At 37.5% G+C, this 27800-nt stretch overlaps 2 pseudogenes; both read right to left on the minus strand.

The window, feature by feature from the left end:
• LOC127492807 (non-selective voltage-gated ion channel VDAC1-like) overlaps window positions 1–27800 on the minus strand; it is an 84649-nt pseudogene that overhangs the window by 29102 nt on the left and 27747 nt on the right.
• On the minus strand, window positions 14905–15069 carry LOC127492896 (U2 spliceosomal RNA; annotated as a pseudogene).

Consider the following 27800-nt stretch of genomic DNA (forward strand, 5'->3'; position numbering starts at 1 on the left):
CTGGGCCCCACATCATGTATTCACAGCTATTGTTACCTCTGCCTATAATGATCATATCACAGATCTTTATTGCAAGAACCTCCTGACAATGCATATTTAATTTCTTCAGTGAGCACTTCACTGACCACATTAGCTGAAGTTTCACTTTGTTCTACTTTCTATCTCATTACTCATCGCTTCTGTTTACTTGTTTTCACGTTACTGTCAGTTTTTCTTACCAATGAAATCCCCTATGACATAAACCCAAGTGATCAGGAGACCAATCTCTCCCTTTGTTACCCTTCTAGCACCTAGAAAGTTTCTGCTCCTATCATTTTATACAAAACTAATCTTTTTGTTTGTTTTTCTTTCTCTCTATTTTTTTTTTTTTTTGACAAGCAGAGTTAGACAGAGAGAGAGACAGAGAGAAAGGTCTTCCTTCCATTGGTTCACCCCCAAATGGCCCCTACCGCCAGAACTACGCCAATCTGAAGCCAGGAGCCAGGTGCTTCCTCCTGGTCTCCCACGCGGGTGCAGGCGCCCAAGCACTTGGGCCATCCTCCACTGCCCTCACAGGCCAGAGCAGAGAGCTGGACTGGAAGAGGAGCAGCTGGGACTAGAACCCGGTATCCATATGGGATGCTGGTGCTGCAGGTGGAGGATTAGCCAAGTGAGCCACAGGGCTGGCCCCTATAAAACTATTCTTAACAAAGTGAAAACTCACTTCAGATTCCTAAATAGAATAGATTATTCTCTAGATTAGTCCTACCATGGGATAGTAAATATGACAGCTTTGCTTCTACTTTCCTCATTTCCTCCTGAAAAATCCCCTCCTTAAAAACTCTCTGATGTTACTTGATGATTTATTTGTTATTCCTTTATTTTTAAAATAGTAATCATCAAGGGTATTACTGACCCTTTAATAGCCTTTCTTACATGGTTACATATTACATATTCCAAACCCTTCAAATTTCTTTCTCTCAAAATATCTAACCTCCTGGTTAGGTCAAACACCCCACTAGACTTAAAGCACCGTTATTTGTGTTTTTAGCATCATGTCACCCTTGTCATGTTTCATCAGATTGTGTGATAATTTACACTAATAATTGCTGCATTCAAATTGAAACCAGGAACTTTTCATCCACTGTATAACTTCTTGCTTGCTAACAATAGGATCTCATTAAGTGTTTGTATAAATGAGGGGCTGACTTTCATAGACCTTAACTGTTACTATTGTTCATTGTTTTTTCCTTCTCCATACCTTTACATTTTCACTATACTCAAATTACTGAGTTGATAGTATCAATTCCATGATACTGAATATAACTTACAGATTAGTATTTTTTTGTAAATCTACACCTTCAACATGATACCCCATACAGAACTGCATACCCAGGTCTTTGCTTCATATTCACTTCAGTCAGAATTTTCTTAGGTAACTCAAACCAGTTCAATTCCAAATGACATTTTTATCCGTGTATTTCATGAGCTTGCTCTTCCTCACACAAATGCCATCACTATCGCTAATTTTATACTCTAACTTGTAGCTCAAATCAAAATCTCATGGGCTATTCTTAATCTTGTTCTCTCTGATTCCAACATTTAACATTCCCTTGTAAACTAACTATAACCATTCTCTGAGACGGTATTTTTGTGCTCTGTCCAATAATTACTGTCTGTAAGAAAGCATTTACATTAGTATTTTAACCTCTTCTAATTTCTCCTCCTAATTCATGGTCTGCATTGCCACTAAAGTGATTTTTACATAAACATAACATGATCTTTATGTACTTCATAGGTACAAAGGAGGGTGGGGTTGCCTTTACATTAAGTTACAGGAACCAGCCTAAGCTGTGGATGCTGGCATCCCATATGAGAGCCTGTTTGTGTCCCAACAGCTCCACCTCCAATTCAGCTCCCTGTTAAGGCGCAGGGGAATGTGGCGTTGGAAGAAGAACAGCCAGGAATAGAACCCATGCCCATATGGATTGCTGGCACTGTAGGCGGCAGCTTTACCCACTAAGCCACAGCACCGTCCACTATGGTGTTTTACTATTTATTTAACTCAAAATGAAACTCTTGTCTAAACAAATGTTACAGTCACAACATGACTGTAAATAACCTACATCTTATCTCCACCAAGGATTTCAAAAATTCTAAGTACAAGGACAGAAAAAGAAGAGTAATAGCTATACTGGCTTGATTTCTAACTAATAGCATGGGTTTTATTCACAGAAATTTGCTGAGACTCGGGGTTGTGAAATGACTGGCAATTTATTGGACTAGAAAGGAAGTTTGTTAAAATGTATTAAAAATGTATTCTAGAAGTCTATTTTGGTTAGCCAACACAATATCTGATAAAATAATAATTATAACCCTTCAAAAATAAGTACACTATGAACTCAGTTAACTTGAAGAACTAAATATGCCAAGACCGGGTCTTCATTCTTGCAAAGCACTGGCTAATTCAGTTGCTCCTCATCTGTGACTCGTACCCTCTTCTTTGCCTTCATAGACATTGGGAAGAGCTGCTAAACTAGCAGAAGTGGCTGAATTTCTTAAATACCACATGATTGCTCTTGCCACATTTCCCACGGCTGCATGTGGTGTGGCCTTCCCACAGAGGAGAGGGATGAGAAGCCCACATGGAGGACACTGCTCAGAGTCTCCTGAGGCGCTCCTGTCACTCCACTCCTATTAGGGGTATTTCTTTTTTCCTTCAATTTCCCACTTATGCCTCTTGCTGTTTATTTGTTGTTTTTTTTTTTTTTTTTTTTTTTTTGACAGGCAGAGTGGACAGTGAGAGAAAGAGACAGAGAGAAAGGTCTTCCTTGGTTCATTGCAGCCGGTGCACTGCGCTGATCTGAAGCCAGGAGCCAGGTGCTTCTCCTGGTCTCCCATATGGGTGCAGGGTCCAAGCACTTGGGCCATCCTCCACTGCACTCCAGGGCCACAGCAGAGAGCTGGACTGGAAGAGGAGCAACCAGGACAGAATCCTGCGCCCCAACCGGGACTAGAACCTGGTGTGCTGGCGCCGCAGGTGGAGGATTAGCCTATTGAGCCACAGCGCCGGCGCTGTTTATTCTTTAAAATAGTATTTCATTTGTCCTTAATAGCCTAGCAGATCACAGCATGTTGGCTGGTTTATATTGAATGCGATTGAACACAGGGAAACCGAGTTTGTTAGGTTACATAAAGCCTGGGAGATGATTCCCCAAAACAGCACACCGGGACTTAGCCCTTCAGGAATTGCTCCATTTAATATGATTAGGGACTGAAGAATCTGGAATCTACTGCTCCTGTTTTTGCAGATAAGAAAGGCACCTTTAGGACTGCTATGTCCATGATGCCACTACTTCCACTACAGTCCTCACCAACAGGAGTGTCCCATACCATGAAGAAACTTGCTGGCGCAGGAACAGCTGAAGTAAAGGAACCTTCTGCACCTCATTAATTCCTCCCAAATCCCCTACCATTCCTCTGCTTAGTGAATGCTAAACCACAGGCAAACTCTGTGCCACACAGAATTCTGGAGAACATGGTTTTAGGTTTCCTGCTTCTATGTTCCCGCTAGATTGTTGAGCACATTGAGTTGAGGAAAGACTGCTGCAAACGCTTCTGCAAAAGGTTGGAAAGGATTGAGTGACTCCCTCAGGCATATGTACTACACTCTGAATGATGTAATGACACAGCTCTGGGATAGGCATTTCACAGTGCATCTCAAATAAAAGTTCCTAGGTTCAAGTCCCAGCTCCGCTCTCCATTCCAGCATTTCTACTAATGTGCATCCTGTGAAATAACAAACCATGGCGCAGGAATCTGGATCCCTGCCATGCTTATGGGAGAACAGCACTGAGCCTGATGTCTTTCTTTGCCTGACACAGTGCTGGCTTTTGCAGGCATCTAGAGAGTGACCAAGGAGATGGAAAATCCATCTCTCTCTCTCTCTCTCTCTCTCTCTCTCTTTCTCTCTTTTCCTCTGCCATTCAAATTAATTAAATAAATAAAAACATGCATAACTCTAGTCTGAAAAATTTGCTATTATTTTCTTTGTGCCTTAAGATTATTTCAAGATGACATTCTTTTATCTTTTTAATCATCAGTATAATTTTGTGAGTCAGGACTCTGAATTTTGCATTACAGGAAACCAATATATGTTGATATGCTGGTTCAACAAAAAGATACTAAGTGTTCAAACTAGCTACAAATGTGAAAGGATAGATTCTCAAATCACATCATCAGAAATCTGATTCTTGTATCTTAGTTCCATTTTCCTGTGTTTCACTTTACTTGCAGATATTTCTCTCATATTTGATGATCAAATAGTTGACGGAAGTTCTAATATGGCAACCCCAGTGAAAAAAGGATTCTTTGTTTCTGAAAACTCTAATCACATGTGTGGTGATAATGCTGTTTGCATTTGGGGACTGAATTCAAGTCACCCACCAATGCCTGAAACAATCTTTCTGGCTAGGAGTTAATGATCTTCATGCTCACTCCTACAGTGACCAGATATGGTTAACTCAACTAAGGAGAAATACTGACCAAGAAGAAGAGATAGTTTTCCATTTACAAGTCTCAGTCATAGTCTCAGAAGATACTTCAAGATAACAGACTGGGGCCAGCGCTGTGGCACAGTAGGCTAATCCTCTGCCTGCAGTGCCGGCATCCCATATGGGTGCCTGTTCATATCTGGGCTGCTCGTTCTTGGAACCATCTCTCTGCTAATGGCCTGGGAAAGCAGTGGAGGGTGGCTAAAATGCTTGGATCCCTGTACCCAACTGGGAGACTTGGAAGGAACTCCTAGCTCCTTACCCCTGGCTTCTGATTGGCCCAGCTCTGGCCATTGTAGCCATTTGGGGAATGAGTCAGTGGATGGAAGACTTTTTCTCTCTGTCTCTCCTTCTCAGGGTCTGTAACTCTACCTGCAAATAAATAAATAAAATATTAAAAAAAATATAATGGATACCCAATATGTCAGTATGTGGTAATTAGTTATGGAACTACTGCTGGCTTTAATGTTTTTCATCCCTTGGAGAAATAAATTCAGAGATTGAGGTTAGATTGTGTAGGGTTAGCACTCTGGGAGATTTTGCACAGATGCTGGTTAATATTACAGTGTGTGTTAATTCTGCTTTATACTTTTATACAATTCTTAAGTTTCTTGAAAATGGCACATTCATGACCAATTTTAGACAGTCTGATACCGATTTAGTGTTAACAGAATAAATCATTTTGTAGCAGATTTCTCTACTACTTAGGACAATAGTGCTGATCATATGTAATAAAATAAGTCAAAATATTTTGCTACCCCTTGAGCCTAAGCAGCAAGTATACTGCACCTATTTTTATATTCCCAAGCAGTTAATTCAAGATTAAAAGTTATTTCCACATCTATCTCAAATGAATGCTGGCCAGTTTCCTACTCATGGGAAATTACAAAAAACATAAATTGAAGAAAAACTTATAAATCTTGATTCATAGTCCATAAAAATTCCAAAACTAAAGAAATTTATTTTCTCAAATATCATGTTTCATACCCTACACTGCATATCTTCTGTTTGTAGCTGTTCTGAAAAATTATTCTACTATTCTTCAGTTGGACATAGTTTCTTAATGGCAGAGAGTGACTATAGAATTCTCCTAGGATTTAGCCTGAAGTTAAACAAGTTTATTTCTGTCATCCACTATTTCAGAGTAAACAGTATTTAGATACCTTGAAGGCATTTTCAAGGCTCATTTTGTAAACCTATTATAACACCAGTGTGTAAAGAAACTCAAATCTGAAGCTTCAGTACACTTGTTATTGAAAAACATATTCACAGATTTACCTAGAACTTGTTAGCATGATGGAACAAATAATACTTGTCTATGAAGTCTTCAGAAAAGAACCAATGTGAAGTATGCTTTTTGCTGAGTACTCGTTTAAAAATCCATTTCTGTCTAAAGATATCGCCACAATTTGATTTAAGGAAACTTTCTCATAATGACTTAACCTGACTGTGTTTTTGTGAGGAAAGCTTCATGGTTCATTAGAGTTTGCATCAACTATAAAGGAATAGTTTTAAAGAATTTGTGAGTAAATCAAATTAAATATATCATAAGGATGTGTTTACAGACAATATTTCTCTCTTTTAGGAAATCAGGCAAGTATTGCTTCTGAGACTCATGAAGATCGGGTTCTGTTATTGTTGCTTTAAATTGTGTAATTCCATATCCTGTAGTATCTGGGTGGCTACTAGTTATGGCAGCTGCTTCATGATGGGGTTGCCCTAGAAACACACTCTCTGTGCTTTATATCCATTAATTGGTGACATTGGAATTGGACTCATAGAGGAGTGAAAATAATGTTTTGAAGTGGTAGGAAGTTTGAATTTAGTTACTTGTGCTCCTTGGAGAAAAGCCAACTTGAAGCCAGTCTTTCTTTAAAAATTTTTTATTTGTATAAAAGGAACAAATTTCATGAATTTTATATATGCAGTTTTAAAAACATAATTCCCACTCTAACCTCCCTTTTACACTCCCTCCTGATTCCTTTCTTATTTTCCTTTTATTTTTTTTGCAATGACATACTTTCATTTTAATTTATAATCACAATTGTTACTCTCCACTAAATTAAGAATTCAGTTAAATAGTAAGTAGAAAAACCACTGTTCTTCAGTAGTATAGACAAGGCCTATAAATAATTAAATATCAAAATGTCATTTTCACTCCTATACCTTTTATGCTGTTATATTCTGTAGATTAGTTACAACAAAGCAGGGAAAACATGATGCTTGTCTTTTTGGGACTGACTTCACTAAACATAAAGGTCTCCAACTGTAGGCATTTTGTTGGGAAAGACAGGATTTCACGTTTTTTACAGCCGAATAGTATTCCGTCATATATGTATACCACAATATCTTTATCAAGCCATCAGTAGACATCTGGGTTGATTCCATATCTTAGCTGTTGTGAGTTGACCTGCCATAAACATGGGCCACAGATCACTCTTTCATACGCTGATTTACTTCCTTGGGGAAATTCTCAGGAGTGGGATTGCTGGGCCTTCTGGTAGATCTATTTTCAGGTTTCTGGTTGATGCTCCCACCAGTGGTTTAGGGTGGGGCTCTGCCTGCAGGGCATGTGTGGGTTGTGTACCTGTCTATGTTCTGTCCTTATACAAAGCTGCAGGAGTCATTAGATATTTTTCCTGCCATTCTTTTGGACATAATAATAATTTACTGCTCTCTCCAGCTAGTGGAATGCGATTTCTGATCTTGAGCTATCATTCTTTTTCCACTATCTCTGCTATCCTGTGGAATCTCTCACTAAAAGTCTAAAGGAAACTCAGATGTCTTAAATCTTCTTAGAATTTTTATTAATGACAAAAAGTCACATGCTTTTGTATATCTGGAAAATATTAAGTTTCTAAACCACAAATGAGCTTATTGCTAAGCTTGTGTTTATATTCAAAATTCATAAATAGTTCATAGTTTTCCATCACTTTATCATCTACTTTTAGAAGAATTATGAAACCCAAAGGTATGGTTTCTGGTTTCCCTCATATGTCAAGTACAAGGTCTCTTCCATAGAGTCACAGTCCAAATTAATTAGAAACTTCCATATTGGCTTTGGGAATGGTTCCCCATCTATGTCGTGTAACTCACAGAATTGATTTTCCTTTTTGAGACAGGAATTTTAGGCAAAGCTCTCAAGAAACTCCAAGAGATAGAGGGGTTTGGGATTGTGCTCTAACCACAAAGTATGAAAAATTTCTTTGCAATTGTTATTGATACTCATTATTAAATTTCTACACCCTAAAAGGGTAGGAGATTATCCACTTAAACACAATAGCCTTGAAAATTTCTGGCCTATCACAAATAATGAAGCTAAGATTAAATTTTTATTCTCAAAATTAAACAGATGACACTTTCATAAGAATAATTTTTAAATGCCTAAAAACACTGATTGATTCTCAAAGTAAATTGTCTGCTGTAATTACCTAAGTAAGCACACAGTTTGGGATCCTAAACCTTCATTATATAATTAAATGTCCACAGCTCCAACAAACCTTGTTTTATCATTTAATTCCTCTGTGAGTAGAAGTCCTTAATTATGTCAAACAAAAATACTCTGGCAATTTTAGTACTGTTTCTTTGATAAGCTCCTTTTGAAAATCCTTTAGCCACATAATCAAAATGAACTAGATTGAAGAAAATCGCTGCCAACTGTTCCATCTGATAAACATTAATTCCTTTGCCTTAGGAGCCATTTTTCTCACCTTGATGGTGAGGGACTTTGAAGGGCTCTCTGCTTCTGCTCCCTTTCCTGTCTCTATCTTCTGCAACAGTCCGTCTGTAAAGAAGGAATTGGTATACAAGAAGTTCTGGAGACTTGTAGGGAATTTCAGACTCTGAGTTCTAATAATGAAACGTACATCTCCAAGTAGCAGTTTGGTTAGCAGAAATGGTTATAACACCAATGTAGCCAATATTCCCCAGGGCAGAACTGAAATCCCCTGAATGATTTTCATATTATAACAAATGTCCTATCAGCCTTTTGTATAAGATAATTTGTACAATTACGTCAAGAAAATAGACATGGGGAAGAAGAACAGAGGTGCAATTCCTGCTGCCTTAATTCAATGTCAAGTCAAAGCATATTCTTAGAAATCCAGGGGGAATAGCAACAGAGTACATTGTTGTTTAATATTAAATGCCTACATAATGCAGGGCATAGTGAAGTGTTATGGCTATTTGATAATGTTTATGAGTCAGTGCCTTGGGAGAAAAAGAACTGTGTCTTAAAAAATTTTAATAAAAGTTGTTTGCTTAATATTGTTTTAAGAATGAGGTTTTGTCAGGACTCAAACTTTCCATAATCATGCAAAGCAGATTTTTAGGAAAACAGGAAACCCAGGCTTACATTTAGAGTGACTAAAGTGAGATGGTGGAAATTTTTTTTTAACTTTTATTTAATGAATATAAATTTCCAAAGTACAGCTTATGGATTACAATGGCTTCCCCCCTATAACACCCCTCCCACCCGCAACCCTCCCCTTTCCCACTCCCTCTCCCCTTCCATTCACATCAAGATTCATTTTCGATTCTCTTTATATACAGAAGATCAGTTTAGCATACATTAAGTAAAGATTTCAACAGTTTGCTCCCACACAGAAACATAAAGTGCAAAATACTGTTTGAGTACTAGTTATAGCATTAAATCTCAATGTACAGCACACTAAGGACAAAGATCCTACATGAGGAGTAAGTGCACAGTGACTCCTGTTGTTGACTTAACAAATTGACACTTTTGTTTATGGCATCAGTAATCAACCTAGGCTCTTGTCATGAGCTGCCAAGGCTATGGAAGCCCCCTGAGTTCACCGACTCTGATCATATTTAGACAAGGCCATGGTCAAAGTGGAAGTTCTCTCCTCCCTTCAGAGAAAGGCACCTCCTTCTTTGATGACCCGTTCTTTCCACTGGGATCTCACTCGTGGAGATCTTTCATTTAGGTTTTTTTTTTTTTTTTTTTTTTTTTTTTTTTTTTTTTTGCCAGAGTGTCTTGGCTTTCCATGCCTGAAATACTCTCATGGGCTTTTCAGCCGGATCCGCATGCCTTAAGGGCTGATTCTGAGGCCAGAGTGCTGTCTAGGACATCTGCCATTCTATGGGTCTTGTGTATCTCATTTCCCATGTTGGATCGTTCTCTCCCTTTTTTATTCTATCAGCTAGTATTTGCAGACACTATTCTTGTTTATGTGATCCCTTTGGTTCTTAGTCCTATCATTATGATCAACTGTGAACAGAAATTGATCACTGGGACTAGTGAGATGGCATTGGTACATGCCACCTCAATGGGATTGAATTGGAATCCCCTGGTATGTTTCTAACTCTACCGTTTGAGGTAAGTCAGCTTGAGCATGTCCCGAATTGCACATCTCTTCCCTCTCTTATTCCCACTCTTATATTTAACAGCGATCACTTTTCAGTTAAGTTTCAGCACTTAAGAAGAATTGTGTATTGATTACAGTATTCAACCAAAAGTATTAAGTAGAACAAACAAAAAAAATACTAAGAGGGATAACATATTAAGTTGCTCATCAATAGTCAGGGTGAGGGCTGATCAAGTGAGATGGTGGAAATTTAACATTTTGTTTTATTATTTTATTTTATACGAGAGGCAGAGAAATAGGGAGACCAGAAAGAGTATTCCCATTCACAAGTTTACAATCCAAATGCTCACAAAGGATGGAGCTTGTTCAAACCCAACCCAGGAGCTTGGAACTCAATCAAAGTGAGTTCTATGAATGGTGGTAACTAAATTGCTTGAGCCATCACTACTACCTCCCATGGTCTTCATTAGCAAGCAGCTAGAGTTAGAAGCTCAGCTCAGGCATATTGATAAGGGGTGTGACATATTATAGCCAGGCTAAAGACCTGACCCACTCTTTGTAAAATTTAAAGTAAGTCTCCTTTTTCTCATCATTACTTGCAAGAATTTGGATATTTAGCTTATTTAAGAATTTAGCTTGTATAAGAAGATAAATGGGAAATGAGAAGGAGCTATCAAACTCAAATGCTATCAACATTGTAATCTTTACGCCAATTTTTGCGTGACACCTTTCTTAGAAAGACCAAAATTTGAAAGACCAAATATAAATACAATTTTTATGCCAGGGATTGGGTAACAAAATCTAAAGCCAGTAGTGTTCCAATGTGACTCTAGTTTTATTTTAAAAAACACATACATTTTTGTAATTCAATATGTTAATTATTATTTGTGATATTAATCATGATTCACCTTCTTTGCTGATTCTTCAACTGTGCATGAGGAGATCTTTGCAAGATAATCTGAATTATATATTTTACTAATTTTGAAGAAAGTAAATATAAAGTAATAGAAGTATCTGTTATACTTGAGAATAGTGATGAAACTGTCAGGAATTTTTCTAGGATTTCTATTTGGGAACTAATGATAACCCGCTGATACATTCGCTAACTTATTGAAGGATGATGGATTTTGTCTTATCAGTGACAGCATCATATTGAGTCTAGGGGTAAACAAATTGACATAATTTTCTGGAAAACAAGGTATGCAGTGAGCACCTAGAGTTTTTGTGAACAGTAATTGAATTATGGAAAATTCACTATTTCAATTGGGTGTTTTGTCATTCAACTTGTATCCTGGGGAGATATTTGAACACAGAGTTTAAGTTGAATTAAAGAAGAGCAATTAACCCTCAGTGATTCCAGAAGCCAATCACTCCATTCTGTGCCCTCATCCATACCCTTGTGTTTTTCCTCTTCCTCCTCTGGCTGTCTTCCTATGGTTGTTTTTTTGTTTGTTTGTTTTTTCCTCAGAATATTTAGAAAACAGAACTATGTAGTATATAATGGTATGAGAATTGTGCCAGGTAATTCATGTCTTGGATGGCAGATATGGTAAAGCAATTCATAGTGGGAAACTTGTCAAAAAGACCTGTCTATAGCTTCCTTGTTCTTCTTTAGAAAGTGTGCATGAGGTTCTTTACCCACTTTCCACAAAACCACACACATATGTGGTCATTCACACATACATAGGGGAAGGGAGAAGTAGAGGCAGAAGGGGTGGGAGGGTGAGGAAAGGAGAGAGAGGGTGGGAGAGAGGGAGAGAGGGAGAGAGGAGGAGAGGGAGAGAGGGAGAGAGAGAAAGAGAGAGAGAGAGGGAGAGGGAAACAGAAAGGAAAGGATTTACTTACCCTTTCTGTTACTATAGATGCAAAATTTCATTTCTAAGACATGGATTTGTGTTGTCATCCCTGATTCTACTTCATACTGCACATCCTTGCCACACCAAACTTCTTAAATACTGTGGTTTTTATTTGTCTGAGAGTGACTTTCAAACATCTACTCAATAAAATCCAAATCCTTTGCATGGCTTTTAATGCCTTTCATATTCTACTGCCACCCATTGTCTTCATTCTCATTTCAAATAATTCCCAGAAAATCCCTGAGATTGTCAGACCAGAGCCTCTTCACCCTTTGACAAACATTAAGGAGTTACTTGCACCTTTTCACCTTGGTTCATATTGAGCCATGCACTGTGGGCTAAGATGCTTCCCTTTCATCACTGTTTGCACATAAATGCTGCCTATCAGTCAAATCCAAATCACAGTCTTTGTGGTTACTGGGAATCAGCCTCAGAGACTAAGATCTGCATGTAGGAAGGTTATTGGGGCTTGCTTTTCAGAAGCAATGCCCATGAGAAAATGAAGTACAGCTGGGCAGATTAGGGGGTAGTAACAATGGCTCCTTGTGCTATCACGGGGCACTGAAACTGGGGTGAACTTGTAGACATGTCTATAACGAAGTTGAGGCTTCTAGGTCATAATACCCACACTAATCAGATGCAGGCTGAAGGGAGGAAAAACAGTAGGAAAAACAGCTTCTTTAGGTGAAGTGTAATTCCAGCGGAAGGACTCAGCTAGGAGTTGTGAGTAGCAAACACCTCTGCAAGATAGGACAATGAATGCCCTGGTCCAGGAAGTGGGCAGGAGGTAGGAGAGTGAAGGAGAAAGAAAGATAAAGTTCCCATCTGCTGGGTCACACTTCAGATGCCCTCAGCAGCTGGGAGTGAGCTGGAACAGAATGGGGAGTCAGAAACTCTGTCCAGATTTCTCCCATTAATATAGGCAGGCAGATAGGATTAAATTGATTAGATTTGTGAGCTGGAAACCATGCCTTCGCCCTGCCCTCTGTGTGATCTCATGCCCAACCTGACCTCACCTGTATGCCTACCTGCCAATTAGATTATGTAACCACTCCCCTTTGAAAGTGAATAAAAAGTCTGGAACACCTTGGCCCCTTCCCTTGCTGTCCTGCACCTTTGGGTGTGCAGCCTTTTGGCCGCCTCTCTGCCTCTGCTTTCCCACAGCCCTTTGCTGCCTGTGGCTGCTCCTAACTGAATACTTTGCTCCACATGGCTCCCTGCTTTCTGTCTGCCTGGTATGGATCCAGCATACATTTCTAGACTTCTTTCTCCCCTAAATAAATTCCTCACTTTCCTGTGTATTTCTTTCACTGAATAAATGCTAAAAAAAGCTTACCATTTTGCCTGGTTTATTCTAGCTGATATTCAGAATTCTTATCTGAATAGACAGCAAGGACCCTCAAAATATTAATATTAAAATTCTTAATAAAGCTAACCGATAACACCATGGGTGGCAGGGATCCAATTACTGGAACTATCACCACTGTCTCCCAAGGTCTGAATTATCAGAAAGTGGGAATCAGGAGACATAGCCGGGAATTGAACCCAAACACCCTGATGTGGGAGGTAGGCACCTTCATGGGCAACTTAACTGCCAGGCCAAATGCTTATCCCTGCAGTATATGTTGAAATGGCAGTAGAAAAGAAATTAGCTCAGTTCTTTGTCTCATGTGGCAGAATTTCCAAGCAGACAAGACAAAGAGGAAAGCAAGGTGTACTTAAAAACAAGTTTATTTAAGTCAGATACCTTCAGCCAGAGTGATCTGGAGGGGGGTTCTAAGAGAGGAAAAACCCAAAGGGGCGGGTAGCAGTGAGGTTTTTAAGCACAATTTTTGGGGAAAAAAACTGTCAATCAATTGGTACAAAGTGGGGACAAATGCATCAAAAGATCTCATTGGTAATCTTTTTACCATTTTACCCTGTCTGGCTTGCTCCTGATGTAACAAGAGAGGCATCAGAAAGGTGGGACCCTAACTTGTTGTACAGTAAACTGGGAGCCCAGAAGTGTGGAGTCACCATTCCCTTGCTATGCTAATGATAAGATTGGAGGCTCCCAAGGAGTAAGGCAGGCACATTTGACCCTACTAAAGATAACTTTAGGGAGAAGAAGGCATGTTGCACAGTAAATTTCCACTGGGACCATCCTGACTGCCTGTTAACCTGACTCCTCACAATTTCACACATATTACGCTCATCTGAACCTCAGAGTCTCAAACTGCTGAAGAAACATCATTTTTTAAAAATCTATTTTTTATTTATTTGAAAGACAGAGTTAGAGAGGGAAAGAGAGAAAGAGAGAGAGTGAGAGGTCTTTCATCTACTGGTTCACTCTCTAAATGGCCTCATTCTACCTGGGTTGTGCCAGGTAGAATCCAGGAGCCCAGAATTTCTTATAGGTCTTCCACACGGGTGCAGGGGCCCAAACACTTGGGCTGTCCTCTAATGCTTTCCAAGGCATGTTAGCAGGGAGCTGGATCAGAAGTGGAGCAACTGAGTCTTGAACTGGTGTCCACAAGGAATACCAGTGTCTCAGGAGGCGACTATGACTGCTATGCCAGTTCCAGACCCAGAAACACTTTTCTTGGCTTTCAGTACCATTCAACCCAGAAGAATGCTCTAAATAAGGATTTACATGTGCTATATTGTTCTCTCAAACTGGCACCTGTCATAATCATTGTCCAAGGACATATTAAAAAGAGTATATATTTATCAAGACATGTGAGTTGATAATAATGTTTCAGGGATATCCAAATACTGTTTCATACCTGTCTATGAATGAATGGTTAATATACTCTGCATTGAACAGAGTTATTGCATACAGAACTTCAGTAGGGTGGGGGTATTTGTAGAAATTGTAATTCTCAGGTACCAAAATAGAGCTGTCCGCATCTGCCATATGTATCTCTCACATGCTAGTTGAAAAGCAAAATAAAATTTAATTTATAAATGTATCTGAAGAATAACAGTATTAAGCAGGACTAATGGAATTGCCCCTGCTCCAAATTGTATCTATAAACAACTATCTTTTAGTGATGGATGTGCAAAAAGCACTCTTCGTGGGTATTGTGTAGATAATGTATCTACATTCAGCATTAAGATAGCTGGATTTCAAATAGCAACTACTACTGTTTTGTAAAAATGAGTGCATTAAAGAGCTTTAGTTGGAAAAAGAGCAGAAAATATTTTAAAAATGGTTAAAAATCATAGACAAAAACACTTTAACTGAATAAATTTGAACATTTTATCAGATTTATTCGAACTATTCAAAGTTACTGACTTATTTTTGTTCCTGTTTTATTAAACTGATAGAAACAGATACTCCAGTTGATCTTAGCCAAAAGGCCAAGAAGCGATCCCCATTTTATTATAACATAAAATAACGAACTAAACTTTACCTTTGTTGAATACGATTTAAAATAAAGGATTATATGCCTAGTCAGATGAAATGTTGGATCAACATTTTTACCTCTGTATCAGTTTTATATATAAGCTATTGACAACTGGAAGTTTTAATAAGAAAAAATCAGATAGATTTTTATGGCTTAACTCATCAAGAATCATTGAGAAGAAAAAAGCTATGTTTATCATGTTTCTTTCTCATTAATGTGAGAAGACGTACATTTTGTTTTGATTTGAAAAGATTATGATTTATCTTAAGAGATTTATCAAAAGTATTTTGTTTTAACCTTTCTAAAGCTCTGTTTTCAGGAATTTTTTTTTACCATCTTGTTTTTTAATATGAAAGACTGCCTCATTCTAAAACAGCCTCTAAGATTTTGTTAGTCATTAAAAATAATCATCTATTAGATAGCCATTCCTGGCAATGTCAAAAATGTCTGTATTTTCAATGAAGAGTCATTTATATGTCTTTATTTTTCTTTTCCTTTGATATGAGCCACCATCAAAGAAGAAAATCACTTTTATGATGGACAAAGGATTTTTCATATTGACTTCCAGGTTTCCCAGGGAAGGCAGAGGATAATGAAAAATAAAAAGGAGTGAATAACGAATGTAATGCTTTGTAATCTTGATCTATTTTCAAGGAATCTGTAACTGAAATCCACTCCTGAATGACACCATAGAACATGATATCTAATACTTCACCAGAAAGACAGCTTTGCTTTTCACAAAAGTTTTATCAATTACAGATTTCAAAAATGCCAGGCAGATGAGAGCTTAGGTGGCCTAAACCATCTTAAGTCCTTGCAAGTCTTTGTAGTCATTGATTCTGTTCTTTGGACATATCATGAATGTGCTAAGTATTGTTAGGTTTCTGTCATAGGAGGGAAAGATTTCAGACAAGATCTTTTTTGGAAGAGTAACTAAGTTATTTTTGCTGTGGCTCAGAGAGAAATCTCCTAGTTTAATCCTACCCTCATTTCTTTCTCGGAAGAATCGTAACTTGCTTCAAGTTCTATCATCAGCTCAAACATTTAAGTTAACAATAAGCTAGAGTAGGGGGAAAACTGGTCTCCCAAATAAGTAGACCTTCTGCAGAGATGAAATGACAATTTACAACATATTTCAATAGTGCATGATTTTTTCACAAATTTCATTAGCACATCATTGATTGCTCATTTTTCAGCTCTCAAAACAATTTAACATAGTCTCTTTCATGCAGAGGATAACATATTCATATTATTTGATTTTTGATGAAACCAAATGACCCTTTAAATTTGCAATAGAGTTCTTTAATTTTGTATGAGTTTCTTTACTGCTGTTCATTTAATTTTCTGTTTCCATTAACCATCTGCAAGCATTTGACTCTATGACAATTATTCAGCTGTGCTACATCATGACTGACATATTTTATAAATGGAAAAAAGAAAAGAAAATGGAGGAGTGTGAGAGATCACAGGAGAAAGGAGGAGAAAGCAATTGAACACAAATGTCATGGTTTGGAATCATGTATTTTCCATTCAGCTGAAACATCTGAGTGGTAATTATTGGTCCAACTGTAAATCTAGCCTAATTGCATTTTGTCTTCATTTCTGATAAGCACTCCATGATGGTGATGATTACTCCTGCTAAATGCATTCGTTCCATGAATGTTTTCCCACACTGATGGCCAGGGGGCCTTGCAGATAAAAAGACCACAGACAAAATGGCTCAATTCTGCTGCAACTAAATCAGTATTGATTTCTTTTCTCCAAGTAAGAGAGGGACCCACTGTATGTGCCTTTCATTTTTCTGCCTACCCACCACATAGTGGGGTTTGGTCAGGATACATTAGAATGGGCTTTAATTAACTGACAAAACTGAGAGGCCAATCCTGGGCAATTAGCACTGATTAACTGTGTCACTTGTCTGACAAATAAAGAACATTGCATCTTGCCCATTTTCTTAAAGGCATGAATTGAAAAGAACCCCACTGTTTGATTTAATTTTTCATTGTACCATGGAAACCTTTTTGCCATGTTGATTTAAATGCAATTTTTGGCCTCTTTATACATATGCTTTTTTCCTTCCTATTATTGAATACCCAGTGAGCCTTTTCAATGATGGCACAGGGACTTGCTGTTAGCGTCTTTTCATAAATCTCTGTATTTCATAGTAGGGCAATTAAGCTAAACATTTAGATTTCTGCTGCAAATTTAAATGCACAAGTGGAAGCAAATGGCTATGGAATTGAAGGCCATTGTACGACTTCATCATGGCAGTTCAGCTTTTCAAACTCTGTGAATGTTCTGACAAAAGAATTCTAGAAAAATTGTAGTTCTGGAGTCTTTGTGTGGAAATCTGAGTAAAGTAGCATCAAGCAAAATCCACACGGACTGAAAAATCACATTTACCTATTCATTTGGGTGATGTTGACATTTCATCTAAGTTCTTAAAACATTTATGAGCTGTTCTCCAAACTACTTTTGACAAAGGGCATGGGAGAAAGGCTGCCATCAAGCTTCGGGAGCACTGTGAGTCTCTGAACAATGCTTATTGTAACCCAGGGCTAAACACCTGCAGGTGGTGGATAATAGTAAAAGTTGTAAAAGGCTAATATAGAAAGAATTATGAAGACTGCAGTTACATAACAAAGAGGCTCAACTCATACAAGTCTTCTTAAAGTCTGGGATAAAGGTCGGCACATCCAGAAATAAATCTTGCTAGAGCAGAAGTTTCACCAACAGGGTTCTTAGTGGAGTTATTTGCTTCCTCAGAACCCATTTCTCTATTCCTGTGTAGGATGCTATTTTTCACTCTATGTTTCATCCTTCTTCCCGTCTCCCCATTCTGTGTGACCTGGAACCAAGTCTTCTTCCTAAGAAAAGGTGTGGAACATGCAAACCAGGCCTAATGTTATTATAAGGCTGGGATAACATTTCCAGGGCATCTGATCTGTTTAGGAGTGAACACACAGTCTAAACTGATCAAAATAGTTCTCAAGGCATTTTCAGAATTCCTCATGAAAAGACTTTCATTCCATTGCACTTCAATAAGGGGTTGGGTGAGTATGAGTGTCCACACATCTTGCCATTATGGACAATCACACCGTGAACTCAACACTGTGAAGGAGATAGGAAAAAACTAGAATCCAAAATCATTTCAATTTGAGCTCCCATGAATTAGTATATTTCCTTGTTTCCTCAAGCAGATGATGATCCAAGTGCTTAAAATCCTGTGATTCACGTGGGAGACTCAGATGGATTCCTGGCTCCTGATTTCAACCTGACCCAGATGTGGCTGTTGTAGCCATTTGTGGGAGTAGACTTGCATATGGAATATTCCTTTTCTGTCTCTTCCTTTCCCTTTCTGTCTCTCTGCTTTTTGATTAAATAAACAAATCAATCTTAAAAAGAAGATGATGAAATGAGAAGGAAGCTATTAGAGTTGTCATGAATATTGCAAAGTTTGAGCATTCAATAAATAAATGGTATTCTCTCCAAATTTTTTTTATTTGTCTTCCCACTTTCAATGATATACCAGAGTCTCAGTTCTGCATTCATCATTCCTTTCTTTATTTAAATATTTACATTAATTATGTGAATGACAGAGTGACACAGAGAGAAACACAGAGAGAAAGATGTTGCATTCATTGGTTCACTCCCCAAATGGCTGCAATGGCCAAAGCTGCCCAGGTTAAAGCCGGGGAGTCAGGAACTTCATTCAGGATTCTCACCTGGGTAGGGTAGACTCAAGTTCTTGGCCATCTTCTGCTGCCTACCCATTCATGTTAGCAGAGGGCTAGGTCAGAAGCAGAGCAGCCATGACATGAACTGGAGCCTTGTTTTGAGGTATCTCTGCCACAGGTGCTAGCTTAACCTAATGCACCACAATGCCAGCTCCATTTTGTCATTTCTTACCTTTCCTGTTTCTATGTTTCGTAATTGTGTTCTCATGTAAGATTTATCTACGTAAAGTTAAAGTCTAAATATTCCACTCCCATCTGTAAAACATTTTCATAGAATAGAACTTCTGGAAATGGTGGAATAGAAGCACTTCTCACTACCGGCCTCACAGTGTGAAACTGAATACCTAAACATTACATACACATAACAATGATATGCAAGAAGAGGGAAGAAAAGCTTGGGGTCCTGGGACTCAGTGAAAGGTTGTCTTTCCTGGGTATGCTTTTTCCTGACATGTCTCAGACTGCTAGAGAAGTCAGTAACCTGGTCACCAAATGGTTTAGAAAAATAAATGTCCCCACAATGTTGATTTACTCAAGAAAGCAAATCAGGAAAGGAATAGCAAGCAAGACGGTAATCTTGCAGATAATGGTTACTGTGCACAGAGAAATGTCACAGGAAAACCTAATTGCTACCAAGTCTCCATTCCTGCTTTCTCTCTTGGATCCCAGTACCACCCCACTTTAATTAAGAGTCCTGGCCGGCGCCGAGGCTCAATAGGCTAATCCTCCACCTTGCGGCGCCGGCACACCGGGTTCTAGTCCCGGTCAGGGCGCCGGATTCTGTCCCGGTTGCCTCTCTTCCAGGCCAGCTCTCTGCTATGGCCAGGGAGTGCAGTGGAGGATGGCCCAGGTGCTTGGGCCCTGCACCCCATGGGAGACCAGGAAAAGCACCTAGATCCTGGCTCCTGCCATCGGATCAGCGTGGTGCGCCGGCTGCAGCGGCGGCCATTGGAGGGTGAACCAACAGCGAAAGGAAGACCTTTCTCTCTGTCTCTCTCTCTCACTGTCCACTCTGCCTGTCAAAAAAAAAAAAAAAAAAAAAAAAAAGAGTCCAGATGCCCCATGGACCTTTGATGATACCCAGTCAAAGAAGGCAGAATGTGAAGCAGGAGTTTTCACCAATGTTCTTCATTGTGAAGCAAAACCCATTCAACCTGTCAGTAAACACAGAGGGTGCTGAATACTCACCCCTGTGAGAGCTGATGAGACACACTTCTCCCTCAACTGAGATGGCATCAGAAGGTCCTGACTGAGAGTCAGTACTTTCATCCCCACCCAATTCTCAGGATGTTACCCACAGAAGAGGATAGATAAGAGTTTTCCTTCCATCCACCTGGTATCAGTGAAAGCTTTAATGCATAAACTTAATTCCCCCTGTGGTCCTGATAAACCAGAAGAACTTCCCACCTAACCATCAACAAAGACTAAAGAGAGAAATAGGCCTTATCCTCACATCTGGCAGAAATTAGTTGATGTTTCCTCTTTCCACCAAGGGAAAACCCAGATAAATCCAAACTTGCATGAAAAAAGCCAAGGATTTCAACACTGAGATTACACAGAGTTATACAAAAAAGGAAGTTTAATTCAACATCAAATCACGCTGTAATAAGAAACTAGCACATCTGAAATCAATTGCAAGATAAAAAATTGTCTAAAGCAGAACCAAATAAAAATTATAGAATTGAAAAATACAATAACCAACATAGAAAACTCAATGGATGTGCTTCATTGCACTATGGAGAGGATTGAAAAAAATCAGTATACTTGAAGATAAAGTCCATCAGGGAAATAATTACATTTTTAAAGAATTACTATAAACTTCACACGGACTGTGTTTCTATGGCAAATATCTAACATTGATGGTATCAGAATTCTGAAGATGATCAAAAAGGCTGGCACTGAAAAAGAACTTAAATAATGATTGAAATATTCTTAAGTGGGCATGTTAAATAAAGTTGACGGCATTTCGGTTAATAGAATACTACACAGTTGTAAAAAAAATGAAATCCAGTCATTTGCAACAAAATGGAGGAATCTATAAAACATCATGCAGAGTGAAATAAGCCAGTCCCAAAGGGACTAGTAAAAATAAGAGTGGGGATAAGAGAGGGAGGAGATGTACAGTTCAGCACATGTTCCCTCAGACTTACCCCTAAGGGTAAATCTCAAAACTTGCCATGGGACTCCAAATCCCATTATGTTGGCAGGTACCAATGACATCTTACTAGTTAAAGTGATCAGTTTAAGTTCATAACTGATCATAAAGATAGGATTAAGTGTCAAAGGGAACACATAAATAAGAACAAGTGTCTGTTATTAATAATCGATATAATTAAAAAGGAGACAGTGATCCAACATGGGAAGCAGACCATACAGCAGTCTTATAGAATGACAAACGTCCTAAACAGCACTTTGGCCTTAAGGCAGAATCAGTCCTTAAGGCATTCGGATCTGGCTAAAAAGCCCATAAGAGCATTTCTGGCATGGAAAGCCAAGACATTGTGGCAAAAAAATACCTACATGAAAGATCTCTGTGAGTGAGATCCCGCTGGAAAGAACAGGCCATCAAAGAAGGAGGTACCTTTCTCTGAAGAGAGGAGAGAATTTGCACTTTGACTATGGCCTTGTCTAAATGAGATTGGAGTTTGTGAACTTTAGAGGCTTCCATAGCCTTGGCAGCTCATGACAAGAGCCTCAGGTGATTACTGACGCTATAAATAAGAGTGTCAATTGTTAAATCAACAACGGGAATCATTGTGCACTTACTCTCCATGTAGGATCTCTGTCCTTAATGTGTTGTTCTATGAGAATTAATGGTAAAACTAGTCTTCAAACAGTACTTTATACTTTGCGTTTCTGTGTAGGTGCAAACTGTTGCAATCTTACTTAGTATAGAGTTGATCTTCTTTATATAAAGATAATTAAAAATGAATTTTAATGAAGAATGGGATGGGAGAGGGAGTAGGAGATGGGATGATTTGGGGACGGAGGGCAGGTATGGGGTTAAGAACCACTATAATCCAGAAGATGTACTTAACAAAATTTATATTTATTAAATAAAAGCTTTCTATAAAAAATAAATAAAGTTATAGACCAAGAACAAATCTACAGTAAGATACATGATATTCAAGCAGTAACATCATATTCAAAAAGTATATTAAAAATAAAAAATTATGAAGAAAATACCTCAGCAATGTATTTTAAAATCATTTTTTAATCAAAAAGTGGAAACCAGAGGAAAATGACATCTTTTTTTTTTCCAATTCTGATGATAGAACTGTCTAATCAGAATTATATATTCAGAGAATGTATCCCTAAAAGCATTCTCAGATGAAGAAAAATTTATGGAATTTGTCACCTGAAAACCTACTCTAAAGAATGGATGCAGACTGATAAATTGGCTGATTAGTTTTCTTATGAGCTCAGATTCAAAATACTAGGAGTAATTTTTGAGATTTATTTAAAAAAATGATTTTAAATTTATTATATTTGAATGAAATAAATCTCTTAGTAATAGCTTATCTACTTTCTTCTGAATATCGTATTATTCTCCTATTACAAAGCTGTGCCTGAAAATGGAAAAGGGACTTCTGGGAACAAAAGTGTTACAAAATTAAAGACTTAGTTTTTTGTCCTTAATGCCAAAATCCACTTGGGCATTTAGTGCAACAATGGAGGCACTGCTTTGGACACCCGCCTCTTATATTGGAATGTCTGAGTATGAGTCCTATCTCCACTCCCAATGCCAGCATGCTGATGTATGTTCTAGAAGACAGCAGTAATGACTCAATAGTTGAGCCTCTACAACCCACTTCAGAAACCTGGATTTGCTTCTGGTCCTCAGGCATTTGCGGAATGAACCAGAAGATGGGAGCGCTCTTTCTCCCTCTGCTTTCAAATAAAACAAAGTAAAATAAATATAAAAAAATAAGAGAGACATGACAGAGAAAAATTTATAGTTTTAAAAAGTTTTTGAAAATAATTTTTATTTTAAAAATTATGGAAATTGATTTCTTTTGGGATTTATCTTGAAAAATAATTTGTTTGTATTTATTCTTAGAAAATCTCTATTTTCTCCTTTTATTTTCTATTTTCAATCATATTTGAACTGAAGAAAAAGGAAATTAACTTGACAATATTGTTTCAAACTGCATAGAAAGACAGCACAGTTTAGGCTAGAGTAAATTACAGCACCAAAAGACAACCGTTACTGAATGTAACTCACAGGGGATACTTTTACCTAATGGAATTTAAACGGCATAGTTTTCATGAATCCATCTGTGCCTTAGAGTTAGTGAATGAGTGTAATTCTATGCATAAATCATTTTTTCCAAAAAAGTCCTTTATCCTGACATTTGTAATTAAGATACTTATAAACTAGATAATAAGGATCACACTTTTATTTTATTTAGCACAGTGGAATATCAGTGCTTTAAATTAGTCCTAATTTGCATATAGAAATATTTCTCATAATATACAAAGGCTTATTCTCTGACCAATGGTTATTTTATGTTTACTTTCATTATTAAAAACATTCTTTTATGCCACTCATATTCGATATCATACTAGAGGTTTTGAGCAGTCTAACAAGAAAAGAAAATAAAAATCTGAAAAGATGAAATAAAGCTAACTTTCATTACAGCTTGAGTGTCTACATAGAAAAAGTCAAAGAATCTTCCTAAAAATGAATACATGAAAACAAACAAACAAAAGTATTTCCTGGGGGCTGGTGCTGTGGCATATCAGGTAAAGCTGCAGCCTGGTATCCCAGCATCTCACATTGGCACAGGTTCATGTCCCAGCCACTCCATTTCCTAACCAGATCCTTGCTAATGTCCTGGGAAAGGCTGGGGAGTGTGTTTGGGCCCATGACACCCACATGGTAGACCTGGAAAGAAGTTTCTGGCTCTTGGCTTCAGCATGACCCAGCACTAGTCACTGTAGCCATCTGGGGAGTGAACCACCAGATAGAAGATCTCTTTCTCTCCCTCTCTCTTTGTAAATCTGTCTTTCAGATGAATGGATAAATCTTAAAACAAAACAAAACAAATAAACAACAACAAAAACAAAATCTTATATTTACTAAATAAAAGTTTAAAAAAAACCCAAAATCTTCTATAGGAAGATATAGCAAGTCTGGTCAATTAAAAAAGTTATTGTACATACAGGCAATAAAGAATTGGATTAAAATGGAAAAAAAGTGCATATTACTTGCAATACCCTCAAAAATAAAACAGGTATAAATCTAATGAGAATAAGAAGATATTTCCATAGAAATATTTCCATAGATATTTCCCCAGAAAGCTAAAAAAATCATTAGAGAAGTAAAAGAAAATTCAAATACATTCTGAGATATTCCATCTTCATAAATTAGAAGCTTTAATCTTATTCTTTCCATTTTATCCTTACTTTTAAGTCAAAATGCCCATCAATGATTTTATAGATAGTAGCATGTTCTAAAATTTACTTGGAAAGACAAAAAAAATCCTGACTAGTCAACTGAAGAAGAGGAAATCTCAGGACTAACAGTAATCTTCATTAAGATTTTCTATAGTTATAGCAACCAGGAAGATATTAGCAGAACAATAGGCAAATATAGCAATTAAACAGGCAGTTTACAAGTGGACCCACACATAAATAGAGTCAACTGATTTTTGGGTAAGGCATAAAGACATTGAAAAGAAAAAGGATAATCTTTAAACAATGTCATGGGAACAATGGCATTTCCATGTGCAAGAAGGGAGCCTAGATACATACTTGAAATATCTTCATAAACTAATTACCTCAAAATCAATTTAAATTTAAAATACAGAACTGTATATTTTTTAGGAAAATACAGAAGAAAATGTGGTGGTTTTCATTTGGCAATGACTTTTAATATGTACAATACCAAAAGCATAATCCATAAAATAATAAAAATACTTACTTGGGTTTCATTAAAATTGAAAACTTCTGCTCCGCCAAAGGCTCTGTTAAGAAAAACAAAAGGCAAGGCAGACTGAAAGAAATTATTTACAAACATATATTGCATAAAGGACTCATATACAAACACACAAAGAACACTTACAAAGCAACAAAATGAAGACAACTCAAATAAAGAAGAAAAAGATCTGAACAGAAAGCAAAGGAAAACAGATGGATGGAGAATAAACATATGAAAAGATATTTATAAGAAAAATGTATACTAAAGTTATAAGATACTACTACACACTTATTAGCACAGCCAAGAGACAAAACAAACCACAAACAAACAACGACTCTGACAAGAGTAGCAGAAACTTGTAGAAATTAAATGGCACAGCCACTTTGAAGACAGATTGTCAGCATCACATGAGGCTGATTTTAAAAGTTCCACCCACAAAAATTGGGAGGTGAATATTTCCAATAACTTTATTCATTATTGTCCTTCATAAATGAAATTATAAACAAACTGTGGCACATTCCTATAATGGAATAATATTTATCAGTAAAAATTAAGAGCTATCAAGTCATACAAATGCATGGATGAATCTTAAATGCATATTGCTAAGTGAAAGAAAACAGTCTAAAAAGGATACACAGTGTGTGATTCTATTTATATGATATTCTGGAAAACTATAGAAAGACTAAACAGAACAATGGTTTCCCGGGATACAGAGAGGAAGGACAATTGAATGAAGAACAGGGAAATTTTCGAGGTGAAACTATTCTGCATTATACTGTAATGACAGATCCACGGCAAAACACAACTGCTAAAACTCATAGAGCTTTACAGAGCAAAGTGTGAACTTTAATATATGCAAATGAGAAAAATAATTTGGGAGGTCAGTAGATCTCAGGATATCATGCAAAATGTGAAAAAAGATATAATTATACTGCAAATCTATGAAACAACCTCAAGAGAAGTGGAAAGAAAAGGTGATGACCTAGCAACTTTGAAAATGAGTAGAGTCTTTAATTCCAAAAGAAATTTTCCATAAGCAAAATACTCTAGTTTATACTGTTGCTCTCCCCAGTTTGGGTTATACTTCTGAAACTACTATTTTTGTATATAGGATAAACAAGTAAATGAGTGGAGAATATTGAGAATTAGGCTTCTTAAAATTGGAGTGAAAGAGTACAGATGAGCAAAAGTAGACAGTGAACATAATCCATGTAGTAATAAATTAAAGATGGAAAATAATAAATATGGAACATGTATTCCAATTTTGCTTCAATTCAGATTTAAATGTTTATATAGAATGGTTAATCCAGATATAAATCATTACCCAGAACTATTTAGAGGTGTGTGTATATACATGGGTTAGCTACAGATGCATTTTTGTGCTCTAGCATCTGAGAGAGCCTAGAATCAATGACTTCCCACATAGATGAGCACGCTCAGATCTTTATTTTGCAGTGTTACTATCCAATAAAAAGAGCCAGAGATTCTTGCAAAAATCACTAATTTAGGGAAATAAATATAAAAGATGAGCCCAAAACGTATTTTATTGCCAGACAGCAATGATCAAAGAAACAAGCCACAATAGTGAGCATAGGTCAGGTAACATAAAAGTCCACTGAAAAAGTCCTCACATGCCAATTTAAATAATTAAAGAGTAAAATGAAATATAAGACTATAACTTTACAATTAAAGTGAACCATACTAATATAAATGAATGAATGATTGAACATATATATATGAAAAATCTCTTCTAAAAAAGAATTTCAAATAATTTATGTAATAGTTCATCTTCAAAGAGACAGAGTTTTAGTCCCCGTACTTTAACCAAGCTTCACACCATGACTTCTTTCCAAACAATAAATGAGTGTAAAGTGACACAAAAATAACTTCACCGTGGAGAGTCCTGGTGAACAGAACCTCAGCCAGTGAGTGAGGTTAATGTCAGCAACAGTAAGTTGTGTGATCAGAGTGCCCCTTGCTATTATACAATGAGGATTTTCTTTTATATCTAGGCTATTCTTATTAAAATCCATAAACACAGTCCAATCATGAGGAAAATACAAGACAAATCCCAATGGAAGGACTTCCAGAAAACTTTCTGACCAGTTCTCTGTGAAAATGCAGAGGTGATTAAAAAAAGACTAAGAAACTTTAAGGAAAGAGGAAGCCAGGGAGCCGAGAGGAGTAAAAGAAATGTGCTGTCTTTGATGGGATTGTGGAATAGAAAGAGGACATTAGGTAAAAATAACAAAATATGTTTAGGCTATGAACTCTTGTTAATATATCAATATTTGCTCACTAATTGTGATAAACATGCTTTAATAATGCAAGATGTTAATGCAAGAGAAATTGGTTGTAGGCATGAGAACTCATTATAACGTTGACTATTATTTTATAAATCTAAAACTACTATATAGTAAACATTTTATTGAAAATAAGGAGGCCGGCGCCGCGGCTTACTTGGCTAATCCTCCGCCTGCGGTGCCAGTACCCCGGGGTTCTAGTCCTGGTTGGGGCACCGGATTCTGTCTGGTTGCTCCTCTTCCAGTCCAACTCTCTGCTGAGGCCCGGGAAGGCAGTGGAGGATGGCCCAAGTGCTTGGGCCCTGCACCCGCATGGGGGACCAGGAGAAGCACCTGGCTCCTGGCTTCTGATAGGCACAGTGCGCCAGCTATGGTGGCCATTTTGGGGGTGAACCAACAGAAAGAAGACCTTTCTCTCTGTCTCTCTCTCTCGCACTTTCCAACTCTGCCTGTCAAAAAAAGAAAATAAGAAGGAAACATATTGCAGTAACCCAAGACTGCTAAATACAAGGTATCAGGGACAGAAATGCCTAACTGTAAAAGTAGAGCACTTTCATTGTTCACTTAAATAGACTAAATATGAAGAATTGGTAGAGTGTTTTGGGCAAAGTTAATGGTTTGTCCAACACACGGGTCTTTTTACAGATTTACAGAAGAAAATTAAAGACTGTTTTTTGTGATGTTCTACCTACAGTGGGAAAGAGTGGACCCCAAGTGACCATTTCAACATTGG

This window comes from Oryctolagus cuniculus, chromosome 14 (genome assembly GCF_051225735.1).
Source record: "Oryctolagus cuniculus isolate XC-2025 breed Fujian yellow rabbit chromosome 14, ASM5122573v1, whole genome shotgun sequence".
Lineage (NCBI taxonomy): Eukaryota > Metazoa > Chordata > Mammalia > Lagomorpha > Leporidae > Oryctolagus > Oryctolagus cuniculus.